This window comes from Metopolophium dirhodum, chromosome 4 (genome assembly GCF_019925205.1).
Source record: "Metopolophium dirhodum isolate CAU chromosome 4, ASM1992520v1, whole genome shotgun sequence".
NCBI lineage: Eukaryota > Metazoa > Arthropoda > Insecta > Hemiptera > Aphididae > Metopolophium > Metopolophium dirhodum.
The window spans coordinates 24,395,392-24,412,641 of record NC_083563.1 but is presented as its reverse complement, the minus strand read 5'-3'; the positions used below and the strand labels follow the sequence as shown (position 1 = coordinate 24,412,641).

The 17,250-nt window shown below is 27.3% G+C and overlaps 1 protein-coding gene across 4 annotated transcripts in view; it reads left to right on the top strand.

Moving 5' to 3' along the window:
• LOC132943174 (calcitonin gene-related peptide type 1 receptor) overlaps positions 1-17,250 on the top strand; it is a 153,916-nt gene that overhangs the window by 4,910 nt on the left and 131,756 nt on the right. The window contains exon 1 of one of the 4 annotated variants that reach the window (XM_061012032.1): positions 12,532-12,858. The exons of 1 other annotated variant lie outside the window; for it this stretch is intronic. The gene's annotated coding sequence lies outside the window, so the exon portion shown is untranslated. Of the gene's footprint in view, positions 1-12,531; positions 12,866-17,250 lie in introns of those variants that run through there. 2 more of the 4 variants (XM_061012030.1, XM_061012034.1) reach the window with 2 other exon arrangements.

The following is a 17,250-nucleotide window of genomic DNA, read 5'->3' as shown; positions in this document are numbered from 1 at the left end:
AAAAAGAGATTAAAAAGACAGTGGTGTCGTGAGCTGCTCACATGCGTATATAATTCATTAGCTGTTATGTAAAATGATGTAAAAAAAAAATGTAATTGCAATAAGTGCATGAGTTAGCTATAATAGCGATCTATTGACAAAGTATCTCCACTGGGAGGTCTCTTCACTCTGTGTGTACTAAAAAAAAAAATATCAATTAAGCTTATTGTTCAACTTTTGTAAAAGATTGCCTAATAAAAAAATTATGTTGAAAAATAAAAAGAATAATTACAAGTCACCGCCTGTAGCAATATTATTATAAGACGTACCCAATAATAGTATACGTATAGTGGTATAGTCCGATAAAAATAAATTTTAATACGAACTCATGTATCGCAAGTTATTCACGACCCTTCGACGTCACGTCATCATTGGTCAAGACAAAACATACAAAAATTAAATTTGACATATTTGTACATTTTGTACTCGTTTGAACGTTTTGGTTCGCTAAACTTCGCTCGCGACGCAGCGCGCCGTCACCAAAAACTTGTTATTTCTTCGTACTAACTCATAACTGTATCGGTTGCCGTATTTCGCGTAGTGCCGTGCACATAATATTTATTACGGTTTCGTGCCGCCACTTAGACAATGTTTGAAATCGATTTCACGATTTCAGAATCCTACAAGCCTGCACATCACTCCGGCACGTATAGTGGTCTGAAATACAATTTTCGAAAACAAAATATTGTAAGAGTGTAAGACTTATATTATAATGTATACCGTAAGGTTTTGATACGAAATCTAATGGAGAAATGAAACTGTTGTCAACGAATAATTGAAGGGCTCAGTCGCTCAGTGCAAAAACCAAACGGTCCATTTTACTAATATTATTCAGGAGAAGCAAAACAAAATTCTTTATCTCTTTACCACAATAGGCGGGAAATAAATTATTTTGAGACATCTTTGGAAATAATAAAGCGATTGTTCTGATTTTTCTACCAAAATTTAGTATTTCTTCCATGAACAATATTTTATGAAAAAATTAATTTTTGATAAAAATGGACTTTTCTGGTTTTTGCACTGACCCCTTAAATTGGGAGGTTAATGTTAAACAAGGCCACAGCCCACAAGGGTGCTAAGTTGCATCCTGCTCACATACCATACGGACCAAGAAAAATAAATATATTTACGCCTCAACAACAATTGTGATTGCGATATTGGTAGTTGCTGATACCGTTGTGTACCTACTGTGCTGTTGTCTGAAAATATTCCTGTCTCCGGTAAATACAAAATGTTATTAATAATCAATTCGGGGACACCAAAAATCTGCAAAAAAGATAATATTACCTATTATTTTATTTATTTGTACGCTTATTGATAAGGAGTGTCCTCGAATGAAACATCCTGCAATTAAAGCACTATAATATTTTGCACTTCGCTGCTATATTATACTTCGTACCTACGTGTAGTAACATTACAAATTGACTCAAAATAAATCTTGTTAAATATTTACTATGGAGAAAATTAAATTTATTGCATGCGTCAGTTTAAATGAGTTTAAAAATAATATAATATCACGTTTCAGTAATTGACAGCGTACAGTGAAAAGGGCCCTACTGGGCAGATGGACATTTCAAAGTTAAAGTTGTTACTAGCTGTACTTTTTTTTTTACCAACCCATTGACAATTTTTTTCATGAACTGATATTCATTCTAGTTGATTTTTAAATGCAATGATTGACGAATTTTGGTAAAAAAAAAAATGGTTTGTTAAAAGGATCACGTCATCGTCAAGCATTTACTTGTTTTAGATTATCTATTGTTTTCTTATATTTAAAAACAGTTGCAGATAATAATCATCACACTTGAATTGTAACAATTAAAATTGAAGTAGTCGGCAATATCGAATAAACTTGATTAATTCTGATTGTAGCGCATTGAGGTCTGTATAATATGTACCTAGTTTGTGTCGATGTTGTTTAAAATATGACTTTTATTAGGATAAAAAATATTTGATAGAACAAAAGTATAGTTTTAGGGATTATATTTATCTATAGAGTAGTTTTATTCTGATCATTAATGGTTCAGGTCTGAATAAATTTAAAAAAGCAATAAAAATAGTAGTTTTATTATATCAGTGTTTTATTTTATGATTAAAAATGTTTTAAAAGTTAAAAATAAAACCATTAAAGTTCTACACTATTCTTTTGTGAAATCTAAAAATGATACTAAGAATATTTCGTGTTTACAAAGTATAGTTTATATTTCGTTACGATTTTTACGAAATATTGTAATATGTTTCTCATAATTTATGTCTCATAAAATTCTTAATAGTTACTTTCAAGTTTTTAGACAGAACAGCCAACATATTAAATTCATTATACCCTTAAATTTGTTAGAAATCAAAAATTGTGAACTTTTATTAGATTTTTACCGTTTAAAAATATATAAGTGTTGTCTATAATTAGTTAGAATTTTGAACCTACCTACTTAAGATTAAAGTGCATTAATTTTTTAAAAATAATATAACAGTTAAAGTACAAAATACCTACATTAAATATTTATTTGAATGTATTGTTTATATCATATATTTCCGTTTAATAACTTTAAAAAAAAAGTTTTATAAATTTATTTTTCGTGATAATTTGTTGTGTGTATTTTGCATGGGTACAGGTAATTTATAACACATGTATTTTCCCGAAAGCTGTAACTAATATTTTATGTTCATTAAAAACATATATTCATCGTGTGATTGATTCGTGTGTTTTTGGAAGATTTTTAGTCGGTTCGACAATGTTAAATCAGATTTCTTTTAAAAAACTAAAGGTTTGATATTCTTTCTTAATATTAATTATTAATACCTAATAAGTCTGATTAGGTATGAATAAAATTCTACTGAAATCTTAAAAATGTTGATAATTTTTGAAAGGTCGTGGTTGTATGTACTTATATTACAGATATTTTGTATATTATACTTTATTATATTGTCACCACATGTTCTAATGGTTTATAATGGTATACCTAATACTATAGTTATTCTTGAAAAAAGAAGGTTGGTTAAACCTTTATTATATTTTTTCAAGTAAAGAAAAGAAAACCGTGTTTAGTATGAAAACCTTTTAGTCAAATGTTAAACATATAGCATTCGTTATAAACTTAGATCTTAGGATTCAGTCTTGAAGCATTTCAAATGTATACTGTATATAGGTACCGACCGCTGTTTTTTTTTTAATCTTGTATTAAACACTAACGGTTTTTATTTATTTTGTGAAAACAACACAAAAATTTAATTTCCTTGTACGGAAGAGGATTTTAAATTTTTAAGTGAACAGTTGAACGAAGCCCGATTAGTTCTCTACCTGGCAGTGGCTAAATATAAGGTTATTTTTTCATACAGTACGAATGTATAATATTATATTATGTTTATCGATTTGTTTTTTAAAGTATAATACTTATCTTAAATTTAAACAAAGTAATAAAAAATAATTATAAACAAAGTTAAATACTCTTTGATCTTTATACATTAAACAGTGACGTATTTGATTAGGTAAGGCATTCGTAGTTATATCGTTCTGAATAAAGTGCACCAGCCATAAATCGTAGGAATAATGATTGTGTTCACACGATCGCTAAGATATAAAATATAAAAAGACTAAAGCACTTATTGAATTTTTACATAAATAATTTATACATAATACGTACTGTTATTTAGCCACTGCTAGCTAATGACATTGTAGGTATGTTATAGTATCATCATAAAATGTCACGTGGCGTCATGTTTATTATAATTTACCTAAGCAATTAACCATATCTGTTATTAAGTTTAATTTTAAATATTCTATCATTATTATTTAAAAGATAAAATACTATTCTTATACTTATGTTTATCGTTTGATTTTATTGCTTTTTTCGACCTTCTAATATTTTAATACTTAATAATCTGATTCGGTCTTGTTCTGTATTAATATGTTTAGTTCAATACCTAGTAGAAGGGAAATTCGTTGATTTTATCAATGTTATTTATTGCGGTCTCCTCGTGTTTTTTCAATACTTATTTATTTACTATTTTTTTTCACATGTTATCTTATTTTCCTTATATCGTTTATTAGCGCTTGTAAGGGGACATGCATTTTTTTACTTTCATAAGTTCAAAGCCATCTTTAAAAATCATTAGATAAATCTAATCTATTTTATAAGCATATTATTTATCAGCTGTCTTTAAATCTGGCATTAATACTTTTTATACAATTACGTATACAATCTAAATAATGTGACGTTTCTATAGGTTTATCTCTTTTGGTTAAATTTTTTTTTTATTTTTTGCTATTGTCTGTGGCGGGACAAACTTAAAATACTACAGAGACAAGTGTTATAATACGAGTCCACCCATCTAAAATCCAATAAAGACTCACAAGTCATACGTTTATGACAATAATAAACTTCATCTAGAAAAATATTTTCCTGTAATATTTTTAACTCTGTCGTCTGTCAATCACCCACGACACATGCATCCCATTCGCTCAGAGGAGGCAATCTTACGATTACGCACATCACTAGACGTAAAGTGTTAAAGTTTTTTTTTTTAGTTTTAAGTTAATTCAATTGTTTATATCATTTATTTTAGTTTTGGATCGATTTTAGTAAAAATATTCCTGTAATTCACTACAACCAGAATAATTTTGGTGTCCGATTAGTGTTTAGTGATTTTTCGGTTTCTATAACTTTTAGTATTATTTTATAATATTATTTAAATATTTACATTTTATAAGTCAAAGCACGTATAATAATATTAAAAAAACATCAGATAATTTTAAAGTAAAATAAAATAAAATATAGTTAACTTCTTTATTATACGTCAAAATGTACAGTTTATACTAACTGATGACTATATATTTTCATAATATTCAACCTAAATATATAAATATATAAAATATTTTAAAACATGATATCATTGAAGTATCAATAAAATATTGATGTGAACCCATAAGATGCATTACGAAAACAATTCACGTAATTTTGTTCCATTTATTTAACTAACATTAAAGCTACTTCCAAAAAAAATTAGCCACTATAGTGCCAATATATTGCTGCTTTTTTTTTAAAATTGGTGCACATTACGCTGGGATTACACCAAGTCGACTACTAAACAGCAAAATTCTGACAAATCTACGAGAAATAGCAGACAATGTGGATTAAATTCCACGACATAATCCAAACTGACGATACAATGTTAGTGTTTCAAAATACATTATCGCGTCGGTTCAAAAGCGTTAAACATAATTTTACATCAAAAGGTTTCTGTTTTTGGCAACATTAGCTTATTTTGTGAAAACAGGTGTGCGTGACAAAATGTATTTCTAAATATAATTGCTAATTTAACTATCATTATAACCGATCAAAACTGGTATGTAGAATTAAGCTAATATAAAATTGCTCTTACAGCATGTTAAAAATATTAAAAATACACATTACAACTTTTTTTTTATAAGCATTTGAAGTTCAAGTATTAAAAAAATTCATCAAAATCCTGAAAATCTGCAAATTATTTTATAGTTTAGATGTATAACATTCTCAATTTCAATGGCTAAGGCTTGATAAAAAATCCTAGTAATTAGTTATTAACGAAACCTGAAAATCTAAAAAGTAGTTATGCACAACTTTTGTATAGACATTTGAAGTTCATATTTGATGAAATGATATTCAATTAAAAAATCATGTTTTTAACTATTTCGTTGTAATTAAAAAATATTATTTGTGGGGACTTTGAAACTTGTATGTACATTATTCTTTATTATTATATTTTAATGTAAACAGTGAATTTTTCAAAATATTTAGAGAAATTTTAAACCTATTTACACCATGAACCTATTCACACTGTCCTATAGTAAATCAGCATTGACTTAAAAATTACGCAGAATAACAAAAATATATGATATAAATATATTATGCTACCATAATAATATTATAATATAATAAATTCGATGGTTCTGGCCAAAAATAATTTTTCTATCGTAATATTTACTTATAAGTTATAGCAAAATAAATATCTTAAAATATAATTAGTTGGCTTGACAGGCCGCCTATAATTTATCATTCAATTAAAATTTAACACTTCCAGACTCCAGTACAGTTGACCCACTTAATGTCAAAGTACACTTGACATCTACTATATAGCAGAATCCTGATTATTGTTTTATTATTTAGATTTTAGTTTTTTTTTTTTTTTATTGATCGTGAAGCCCTGCAATTATGGCCATTAGCTGTTTGTTTGTAGCGGAGGGAACTATAGGTGTAACACGTGTGTTTAGTTTAGGCAGTTTTTTAGTGGGCACCCTTGGGTATCTGCCATGCCCGGGTGGGGGATGGCAGCACTTCTCTCCGGACACCGTGACTTGCCTGAAGAAAAATGCCGCCTGTAAACCGAGGTTTGAACCAGCGACGGTGTGCGTCACAACCGACGCCTTAGTCCGCTCGGCCACTCCGTCTCCCAGATTTTAGTTTACAACAGCGGTGTGTCCGGTTTTTATTTTAAATGTTTAGAAGTTTGTGTTCAATGGATTGTGTTTTACTGATCAGCGATTTGTTTATTGCCTTCTTAACAAGAGGGGGAACTCTGGGTAGGAAAAGTCTTTTAGTAGAGGCCACCCGTGGTCAGGTTCGAACCGGTGACGGTGCACATTGTCACCGCCGTAGCCGTCTTATTAAGTTAGTTTTGTAGGCTCTGGGTCCGCTTGTGTATAAATTAAATTTGCTTTAGTTTAAATACTTTATAATAGATACTATATATAGTAGGTTACGAAAGATAATTAAACATAGCTTCATGATTTCCATACTTAAATACTACAGAATACCATGAAAGTATAAAACTTAAAATTATAATTTACTAAATGAACATTGATAATTTTGTACGTAAACATTATAAAGTATAATTTATTATGTCTTGTAGCTTATTGATTATGTTAATAATGTTATACTTATAGGTTAATGTTAGATTTAGAAAATTAATTATCTTAAACATTTTATAGTTGTATTTAAAGTTAAATTGAATTGTTGAAATTACCATAATAAATTAAAACTGTGTTTCTTTAATTTATTAACTCCAGACAATTTTTAAAACAATAATTTATTTGGTCAGGAATAAAAAGAATTAAGTCATATAAATATCTAATAACTTTGAATAAATCCTAAGGGATTTGTTAAGTCCTGTTTTATTATCTTGTTAATGTAATACTTATTCATGATGTACCTATATAAATAATTCATATTTTACTTAATAGTTTATTTGAAATGAAAAAAAAATTGTTTTTATTTCATAATTTGAATTCTTTTTGATTTAGTTAAAGAGTAATTTTTGATACTAGCCGTTAATGTTCTAAAATAAAATTACCTCTGTGCATAACATTACATATAGGCACTCAATCAAAGTTCTAATACATAATATTATTACCATGAATTGGTAAGATATTTAAAACTCAATTCACTTAATAACTGAGTCATAGAATTATAAAAAAATATATATGTTAGAATTTATTAATTTACATAAAATTATAACTATAAGTTAAAACAAATGGAAAGGTAAACCTATTCAAATTTAAAATGTGTATATATTTTTATGATTTACCTATTTTTATTTTCTATTAATATTTAACAACATTTTTAATGTTGTTAAATAGTTAAATGTTTTAAATAGTTACATTTTTTTAAAAAATGTATTATTGCCCAATTTTTTAAATATCATGAACAAATTCATAAATTAATTAAAGCTTAAAACTAAATGTAAGTAGATGCTGTCTGTATTGTAATTTAGGTAATAAAAAAAAATTAACTTTTCTTTTGTTCTAATACTTATTGCGAATCACGTGAATTAAAATATTGTGTTAAGTTGAATAATTCATATAACAAGTCTAGTAGGTATACATGGTGTTTCAATGCTTTCAGTTAATAGACTTTATGGAAATTACTTTATTTAGGCATACTAAGTGTCCGATCTCCCTTTTATTGTGTGTATAATATAATCTCGAATTCTTGCATACAAAAGTGAGTGCCAATTCTTTAACTACATAAAAGTCTCGATGAAGTAAACATAACTAACGTAGCACAGTTAATACTTGCCATAATTTAGTGTCTTTTAAGCATTTCAAGGTTCTTAAAATTCAATTTTCTGAATATGCTTAAAAGTGATAAATGATAATCATCATTATATGTGGTATTTTCCTATAGTTAGCTAAAATACTATTATGGAAAATTGAATAAAAACAAAATACTGTCCAATGATTCATTAAAATACGAACTATAGGTACGAAGAAAATCTAAAAACAAATTTTAAATTTGACACATTTACCTATCTATTTATTTTAACTGATAGTTATATTATAATTGTATATGTAAATTATTAAATTCTTAAAAAGTTTAGTTTTAATTCTGTGACCTTTAATTATTAAATAAGTATAGAATTGTTTTTAGATCTTATCAATTTAAATTTATACACAAAAATAGGCATTATTTTGTTTGTTTAGTTATTGTTTGGTATACTTTTTTTATGTGAAGAAAGTAAAATATTATATGATAATATATATTAAACTCAAAAATGGGTTGAGTAGTGTGGTTGCAGCATAGTTTTTGGTGCCCACCACTCTAGTAAATTATATTAATTATTATATATTAATCAAGATCATTATATAAATGACACTTGTGCTCTTTTAGATTGATCATCTATTGGCTCAATTAGGTTTCGGAGTACTGGATAATGGATAATTAGCACTAAAGTCTGGATTTGACATTCATCGTTAATAATAACTACCCCCCCCCCCCCCCCCCCCAACACACGAGAATCCTAGCTTCAATAACCTCGCAGTAAATTATTTTACTCTGATCTAATTCGATTTCATTCGTCATGGACTCATGGTAATACCTAATTGGTATAGAATATTCAAATCTCTTGATCACTAGCTGTTATGATATTAAAATATTATTTATTAATTTTTTTGACATTTTCTTCTTTGATTTTCTAATATAAAAATCACCAACACACTGATATCTTGTCTTACTATATATACGTATTTCTTACATAATAAGTAATAATATAATATTAAATTAAATTATTATTGCATATTGTGTAGCTATACAGTGATTGGTCGATTATCCATCCAGTTTGTGCACACGCCAACCAGATGACAGCGTTATGATGACCTCTGGCATTGGAAGAGAGAGAGAGAGAGAAAAGGGTGAACGATTTAAGTTTCTGTGGCGATGGTGGTCGCTGAGGGAGTACACATAAGCCATCCGATGAGAATAGGTAATTTTCGTGGTAAAGGTTCGTGCACGCACGGTTGAATTTCCGTCGTATTATATATCCGATCCGACGCAGCGCTCCAATACGTGTGACAAATATATAAAAATAAATGTAATTTATAAGACGACGCGAAAAGGACTGTTACAGTTCGGTGTCGATCCTTAACCGAATTCTGCAGCATGTGGACGACGAGTTCACTGCGTCGAACTTTTAAAATATAAACTGGTGTAGTGGTGTAGGTACGGTTTTATCGAAAATCTTTGGATTACCTGTCGGAAGCCATTGGTATTACACTAATGCATTTTAGTTTTCGTATCACACTTTTGCGGCTTAAAATTAGATTATCAATTTAACATTATGGATTGGATTTTTAAAGGTAATAATATTATATTTTACCAATCTGTTATCAATTTCATAGAAAAATAATCAACACAATAATATTATGCCAAATAATAAAATAATTGTATACAAGCACTAACCACTTATATTTTTCAAATTCAGTTCAGTGATGCACTCCTTTGTATAGAGATAATATCTCAGTTGGTGTTCCCCGATGTTCCGTATACTACACCCAGCAGTTCAGTAAAAAAATGCCACTGCTCTAAATATTGGGGTAATAATATTAATATACGAAAAGGCAATAATATCCATCAATTTTGATCCCAATACAGCTTCGCATTCTAACATCTGTAAGCTTTCCGAAATATTGCATTAGAAATTTATTGAACGGACTTTTAAAACCGGTCCATGATGAACCTAAAATAATTTTACAAACGTTTCTACAATAGCCTAATCTCCCACCCTAATCTACTTGTCGACAATCTCGCAGTCCCCGCGATTCCCAGTTAATCCTTCAAGACGTCTTAGATATAAATTGTGTTATGTCTAGCTAGGTGCATAATATGCATAATATTATAATACTAATTACTAATATTAAGTATACATTGAAATATTGAATATTACATATATTACATAATATAAAAAAAAAAAAAAATTAATCTATGAGAGTATCAATAATACCTAACACACCTAGGTCAACTCGCCTTAATGTTTGTCCACTTATTAATATAATAGGCATTTATTTTTTTTCTTATGTTTAATGTATCTTATCTGTATGACTGTATCCCATATGATTATTTTGCCTTTAAGTATAGACGTATAGTTAATATATACTCCTATTTAACTATATTGTGGTTACCTATATGGCTATATAGTTGTTGTTAATGAAATATAAAAACTAACAAAACGCATTTGAATCCCTTTAAGTGACTTAAACTCTATTAAATTTGTTCAAAAATAAGTTATAATTTTTTAATTATTTTTTGGAGCCTCACTTCTAAGGTTATTGATTTAATTGCAAGCTATATACTATTATATATATATATATTAAAATATTAAATTAATTATCTTTACGGCTTAATAAAATGTATGTACGATTGATTTTATTGAAAACTTTGGTTAACAGTTAATATAACCTCTAGATTTTGAAGTGTGCGATGTTAGTGAGACATTCTTGTATTTGTCTTACGAAAACGGGAAATTGCAGATGAAATATATTGAAAGTGATATAGACAATTGAGTAAATCCCTTTTACGGTTCCCTCTTACCATTGTATACTTAAGTCAGGAACATTAACTCAGAAGATTTCCATTATCGTTATCGTATATTGAATTGTGAGGTTATATAAATTATAAGTATATAACCAATATATTCAGATATATATTTTTGTTTAAAATTAAAATAGTTAATGAAATTAAATTTTTTACAATGAATATGGTTCTCAACTTTTATAAAATGTATATTTTTATAAATATTATATGGTGTAGTGTGATTATCTAAAAAGTAGCATAATTATAAAGATATTGTACCTACATCCTACATAGGTATTATTACATATATAACGATAAAATCCATATAGTAAATTATATACATAATTGGTAAAGTTTGAAATTTTAAATTAAAAACTTTAAATTATTGATCGAAACTTCATGAAATTAAATATTGGAATTGTGTAAGGTCGGTAGTTTTGTTACTAAGTTAGACGTACCTAAACGTCACTTTTTCAAAAAAAAAAAACAACCATTTTAAATATTTAATAGAAATTAATGCAATATCATATTATAATATAGGTAATAGGTAGGTTAATTATTTATTTCGAAACTTTGTGCTAGAGATACATCAGATGTATACGACACAGTTTCTGTATTTAAATATTTAATATAAATATAATATATACCGTATACCTATTAAGTACATAATGATAGTAATTGTATAGTACCTGATTCAATATTTATTTAATCATGACGTGTAGGTGAAGTATACAATATAATACTATTTAGTTACACCGTCTACGTATATCAATACGTCTACGAGTGTATAGTATGAGATCTACGATGTGTATGCGGTATTCATCATAGAACATCTACATAACTTTGTTTTGACCTTTAGTCAGTGACGACGAGTTATATTTTTTATAATCAATGTTTGTTGCCGGAGCAAACTTTGGAAGACGATTAACACGACGCGAAAATGTATTATCACGGCGGATAGTAAAAAAATTTAAAAATAAAAGATTAAAGTAAACACTGTCATGATTGCGCCACTATATCATTTGTAAAAACGTGTATACACTATATAGTATATACGATATTATGATGATTAAAAATAAAAAAACTGGCACAATATAGATAGGTTCATTGAAATTGACGAGTCATGGATATATTTTATAACATGCGTACGTTCTAACGTTTATCACCAACAATCGTTAACGCCGAAGTAACATACATTTAATGAGTTACCATATTATTGCAATAAGTTATTAGTTTATGCTACGAACAGTATTATTCCCTTACGTGTTAGGCGTGTACGAAAATTCAGAAGATTATTAGTCATCACTCATCCGCTGATAAGTATTATAGGTAAAAACGTATTAATAATGTATTCGCACTTGGAGCCTAAACACGCTTAATTGAGTATATATCTTTTTTTATAAAATTCTGGTACAACAATATTATTATTCAGCTAAGTAATCAACAGAATTATGTCTTGTATAGAATATATTTATTTATTTTATTTGGGAAAACTTGTTGAAAATTGAAAATATTAATAAATCATGCTGTATACCTAATCATAAAACTACTTGTATAGTTTAAAATAAACACACATTGCATATTATTATATCATAAATCATAATAATATAGGCGGCGCTATACTACTATCGCTGATAGTTTTAGTTCAGTGATTACCATTGAGCGGGCTGGCTATCAAGTCTGGGTTTAATCTATATATTTTTTTACTCATTTCTTATCAAAAATGATAATATTATGTATTTGTAGTTGTCAATCTGTATTGTACTCTACAGTTTCTCGCATATTCACGGAATAAAATAATTTACGCTTAACAACACTATGAAAACCGTCAGTTTTTGAATTAAAATACAAACTATCGGAGTTTATTAAAGGTTTCAAGTGTTTCAGTATCACAATAGTTGACTAATGAGTGGATAAGGTTTGAAATTATTTGCTATGTTTAACCAAAACAAATTAAATGTGTGAATAATGAAGAAGTGGAATCGTGACGTATTAGCAAGTATGAAGTAAAGTAAACTGTAAAACTGTATTTCTTAATTATTATTATTATTGGGTACCTATTTATAATTTTTTTTTAACATGTCATGGTTCGCCATATTGGCCGCATTATTGAATATTGGCATACAGGAGCTGTAGTATAATTTACTATATTATGACGTAAAACCGCATAATCAATTATGTTTATTATTATTTATGCATACGAGTTTATATTTTAAGCTATTAGGTATATAAACAGTTGAAAAATCTGTTTCCAACACAGTTTATTACAACAAAGAATTAATTCAGACTACTGTATCTTAGACACACACATATTGTCTATTTTATATTATAGAGGTTTAATGTCTAAACAAATTAGAAAAGCTCACTCTGCGAGCGTGCTAAATTCCCGGTTTCTAACAGTGTATTATAATATTATATAATTCTATAGACTACAATCCCAAACACAATTTAATATATTTTTTAATTTTAAACCTACTTTTAGATTACTAAGCATAAGTTTAGAACACGTCATTATATCCCCGTTGTGTCCGTTCGTCCGTTCGTCCGTTAGTTACCAGCACATAGTTATGATTGTTGATGTTAAGTTATTTATTTATTCATTACTGTTTGTATAGTTACTTTACATAGTTACGATTGTTCGTATTAGATATTTAATTACTGTTGTTGTTATTAAGATAATATTATGTACTGTATATTACTCTATTTAATATTAAATTCAATATTAATACTATCCAAAATATACTACCAAAATATTAAGGTTAAATTCTTATTGAATCGTATTTGGAATCATAGTTTATTGCACTGTATTTATTAGGTACGTTTGGAAACCGGGCATTTAGCATGCCAAAGTGTGCACGCTCACAGAATGAACTTTCCTGGTTTGTTTTTGAAAGAGTTCCACGAAAAAAATATTATATAATGATAAGTACGTAGGTATGATTCGTTAAGACAATACTGATTACACCTTGTATATAAATGTTGAACTTACGATGCATTTTCACGTATCAAGTGCAAGTATTTAACTTTCAGACAAAATATTATATACCTAACTATATTATGTTTCTAAACATACACCCGTCCGTCCGTTAATTACAAGCACATAGTAATACGATTGTTGATATTGATTTTTCAATTATAATATAAGTATTCATAATTCAAAACAAAAAAATAAAAATACACTTAACAAGAGTCTTTTTAGGATAAATATTTGAATATTAAAGTTGAACAAATAAATAGTTTATAATAACGGTTCTGTAAATTCATACTATCCAGTATTAAAAATATCAAAATATGCATAGAAATATATTCACAATAACCAATAACTAATATTAAAAGGTAGGCACAAAAATATAAAGGTCATTCAATTGTGTATGGAATTGTAGTATATTGCATTGTAATATTAAAATACATTTAGAACCGGGAATTTAGCACGCTTACAGAATGAGCTTTCCTGACTTGTTTAATATTGACTAGTATGAATCAATATTATATATTCATATTTTGGTATTTTTAATACTGGCAAGTATGAATTTACTCTGAATAGAACCGTTATTGAACTATTTATTTGTTCAACTGTAGTGTTATCAAATTACATTGTTAAATACATTGGTTTCTTTACAACGTAAGTACTTGATAGTTGATAATTATTATATCGTGTCATTTTAATTTGTTCACTAACTTTGAGTAACAGTGAAACGATATTAATATTGTATTTGATTAATAATTGCAGTGTCCTAAATATGAAAATAAGAATTTCATTATATAGGTAAGTATGAAATGATGGGTAAGGGGATCACGAGCATCTACGAAAATAATTAAGTAGTAATTTAAACTCGTTATAACTCTATATAAGCAATAAATAAAATATTATTTGCACGAGAAAATAAGTTTTAAAATTTAAAAATATTTAAAAATTATATATTTTTGAAAACAGTTATTTTTAAGCTGCTAGTTGTATAAAGACTATTGTATCCGATCGTTAACATTTTTTCACAACAATTGTCAATTGATTGTGAACAAATTACCCACAGTCTGTTTATTTATTCAATCCATTCAAATCTTTAGGAAATATGGTAGCTTCTTGAACACTCTAATGAACCAATGCACAATCTAGCTAATGCATCGTAAACGAGTTGTTGAACAGATTATTGAAATACTTAGTGATTGACGGTTGCCAACAGTGAAACGTTTATCCGTAATGATAACATTTCTATTGGATGAAATTGAGAAAGATTGTTGTACGGTATCGCCTTATTTCTAGTTAATTATTCAAACCCTTTCATTATTGAAACAGTTCTATTTCATTAGGTACGATTCGTATGCCGGTCGAATACTTTATCATTCGATTGATTAAGATTCTTTCTTTATTGTATAGGTTAAATAATAGTGAGTATCCGTGTAGAATATAAAATTATTATATTAACCATTTCTAATTAAATTATACACATTTTGATAATCACCCAAACAGTAATTGAGTAAAGTGTTAATGTAAATAAATATGTAATATGCACTGTGTGTCAAAATATTCTTTACAATTTTAGAGACAGGCGAGTGTGATTGTAAAATAATTAATGTGACCTATAGGACCATAAATCAGACTTCTACAAGATCAATATGCACCTAACGTGAGTTAAATATATTTTATGACTTAGGTATCTCAACATTTTTTTCAAAAATAATTATGGTTACTTTTAAAACTACAGTTGTATTCAATATTAGGCATACCGCACACAATATATTATTTATGGCGTATGTCAGTAATTATTACCAAGTAGGTAAGTCTGAGATTGTCTAATTGTATTTAAATAATTATAATTGGACAATTTTGTAAAATTAACGTATTTAACTTATTGGATGTTGAGTTTAATATATTCTATCATGTTACCTAATGATGTTTTTTTCTTCTATTATTGAATAACGTAAATAGTCGGTGTCACCGGGCAACAGTGGAGGTCAAATTATTTTGTCAAGGAGGGACATGGCTGATTTTTTAACATGCACTATTTAATTGTTAAAAAAATATAATTTATGGTTATCAGCTCTTAGACATTGAGAAAAAGGTCATGGGAGGATCTACCCCCCTCATCCCCCCCTCAATTTGACCGACAATTCCAGGCAATTATTAACAATTTAATTACATTTATGAAAACGAACCATGGTACCATTTATAATTTATTCAATTGGTTTAAACGTATATGTTTGAAAAAACCGTATTAAGTGTTGTTTTTAATGTTTGTATGTAGGTACTTTGATTTATATATTTTCTCCAGTCCCCTTAATTTTTAAAGGAGCGTTTTATATATCTACATATTTAAGATTTTTTGTTTACAGTTTTGCGATATCGTCCCTGAAGACAGCTTCGTTACAAAAAAAGATAAAAACGATTTAACTGGAATTTTTGAATTTTTGAATTTGAACTCTATTATCTCTAGGTTAGATTAACAATTATCTAAAAATAGGTAAATATATCGGTAAATAGGTACCTACCAGTATTGGGGATAATTAACAGATCTGTGACTTAACGCACATTAACAGTTATGCTACCTACTAATAAAAATAACAATTATCAAAAATAAGTAGTCTAAAAAATATTTTACAATTTTATGAATAATTGTAGAATATTTAGAAAAAAACTTGAATTTAGTCCGCGGATTTGGTCAAAGGTTATAAATTATTATTAACTAGCTTATTCAGAATCTCTTTGAAGAAGCTATTTTATAGTGAATTATTTTTCTCAAAATAGAAGCCAAATTATTTATTATAAATTTATACCTACCATTGTTCATTAACGATTTTTCGAAGAGAATAAATTAAGCACTAGTTCTTTTATTTCCTATCTTCTTTCAATTGTTTTTAAATTCCATCCTTTCAATTTGAATGGTTATATATTTCGCAGTTTTCAGGAGTAAGGTATTATTTAAATACTGAATATTCTAAAAGTATTGTCTTTAGTCACACAAAAACCATTATTTTCAATGAAATTGTTTTTAAAATATTCAAAAAGGTTTATTTTTTTTAACAGGGTATTAACTTCTATAAAAGCAAAAATATGTGTGTGTAATCTTTTAACAAAATATAATTTACTTTATCTTAAGTATTCATATGTGTTATACAACCAAAATAGTTTATATATTATTATTATTCATCTATCCAAAATATGTTTGTTAAACTTTTTTGGTTACTTAAAATGTATAATTTTTATTTTTATTAAGCATACAATTGTATAAATAAGTAATAACACAAAATATTTATAACTGAAAAACAATTATTGTGAAAATAATAATAACACACCTAAAAACACAGAATATTTATAATTTAAAAACAATTATTGTGAAAAAAGACATTTTTTTATTATTATTTTCATTTGAGGTTATTCTATATAAATATATAT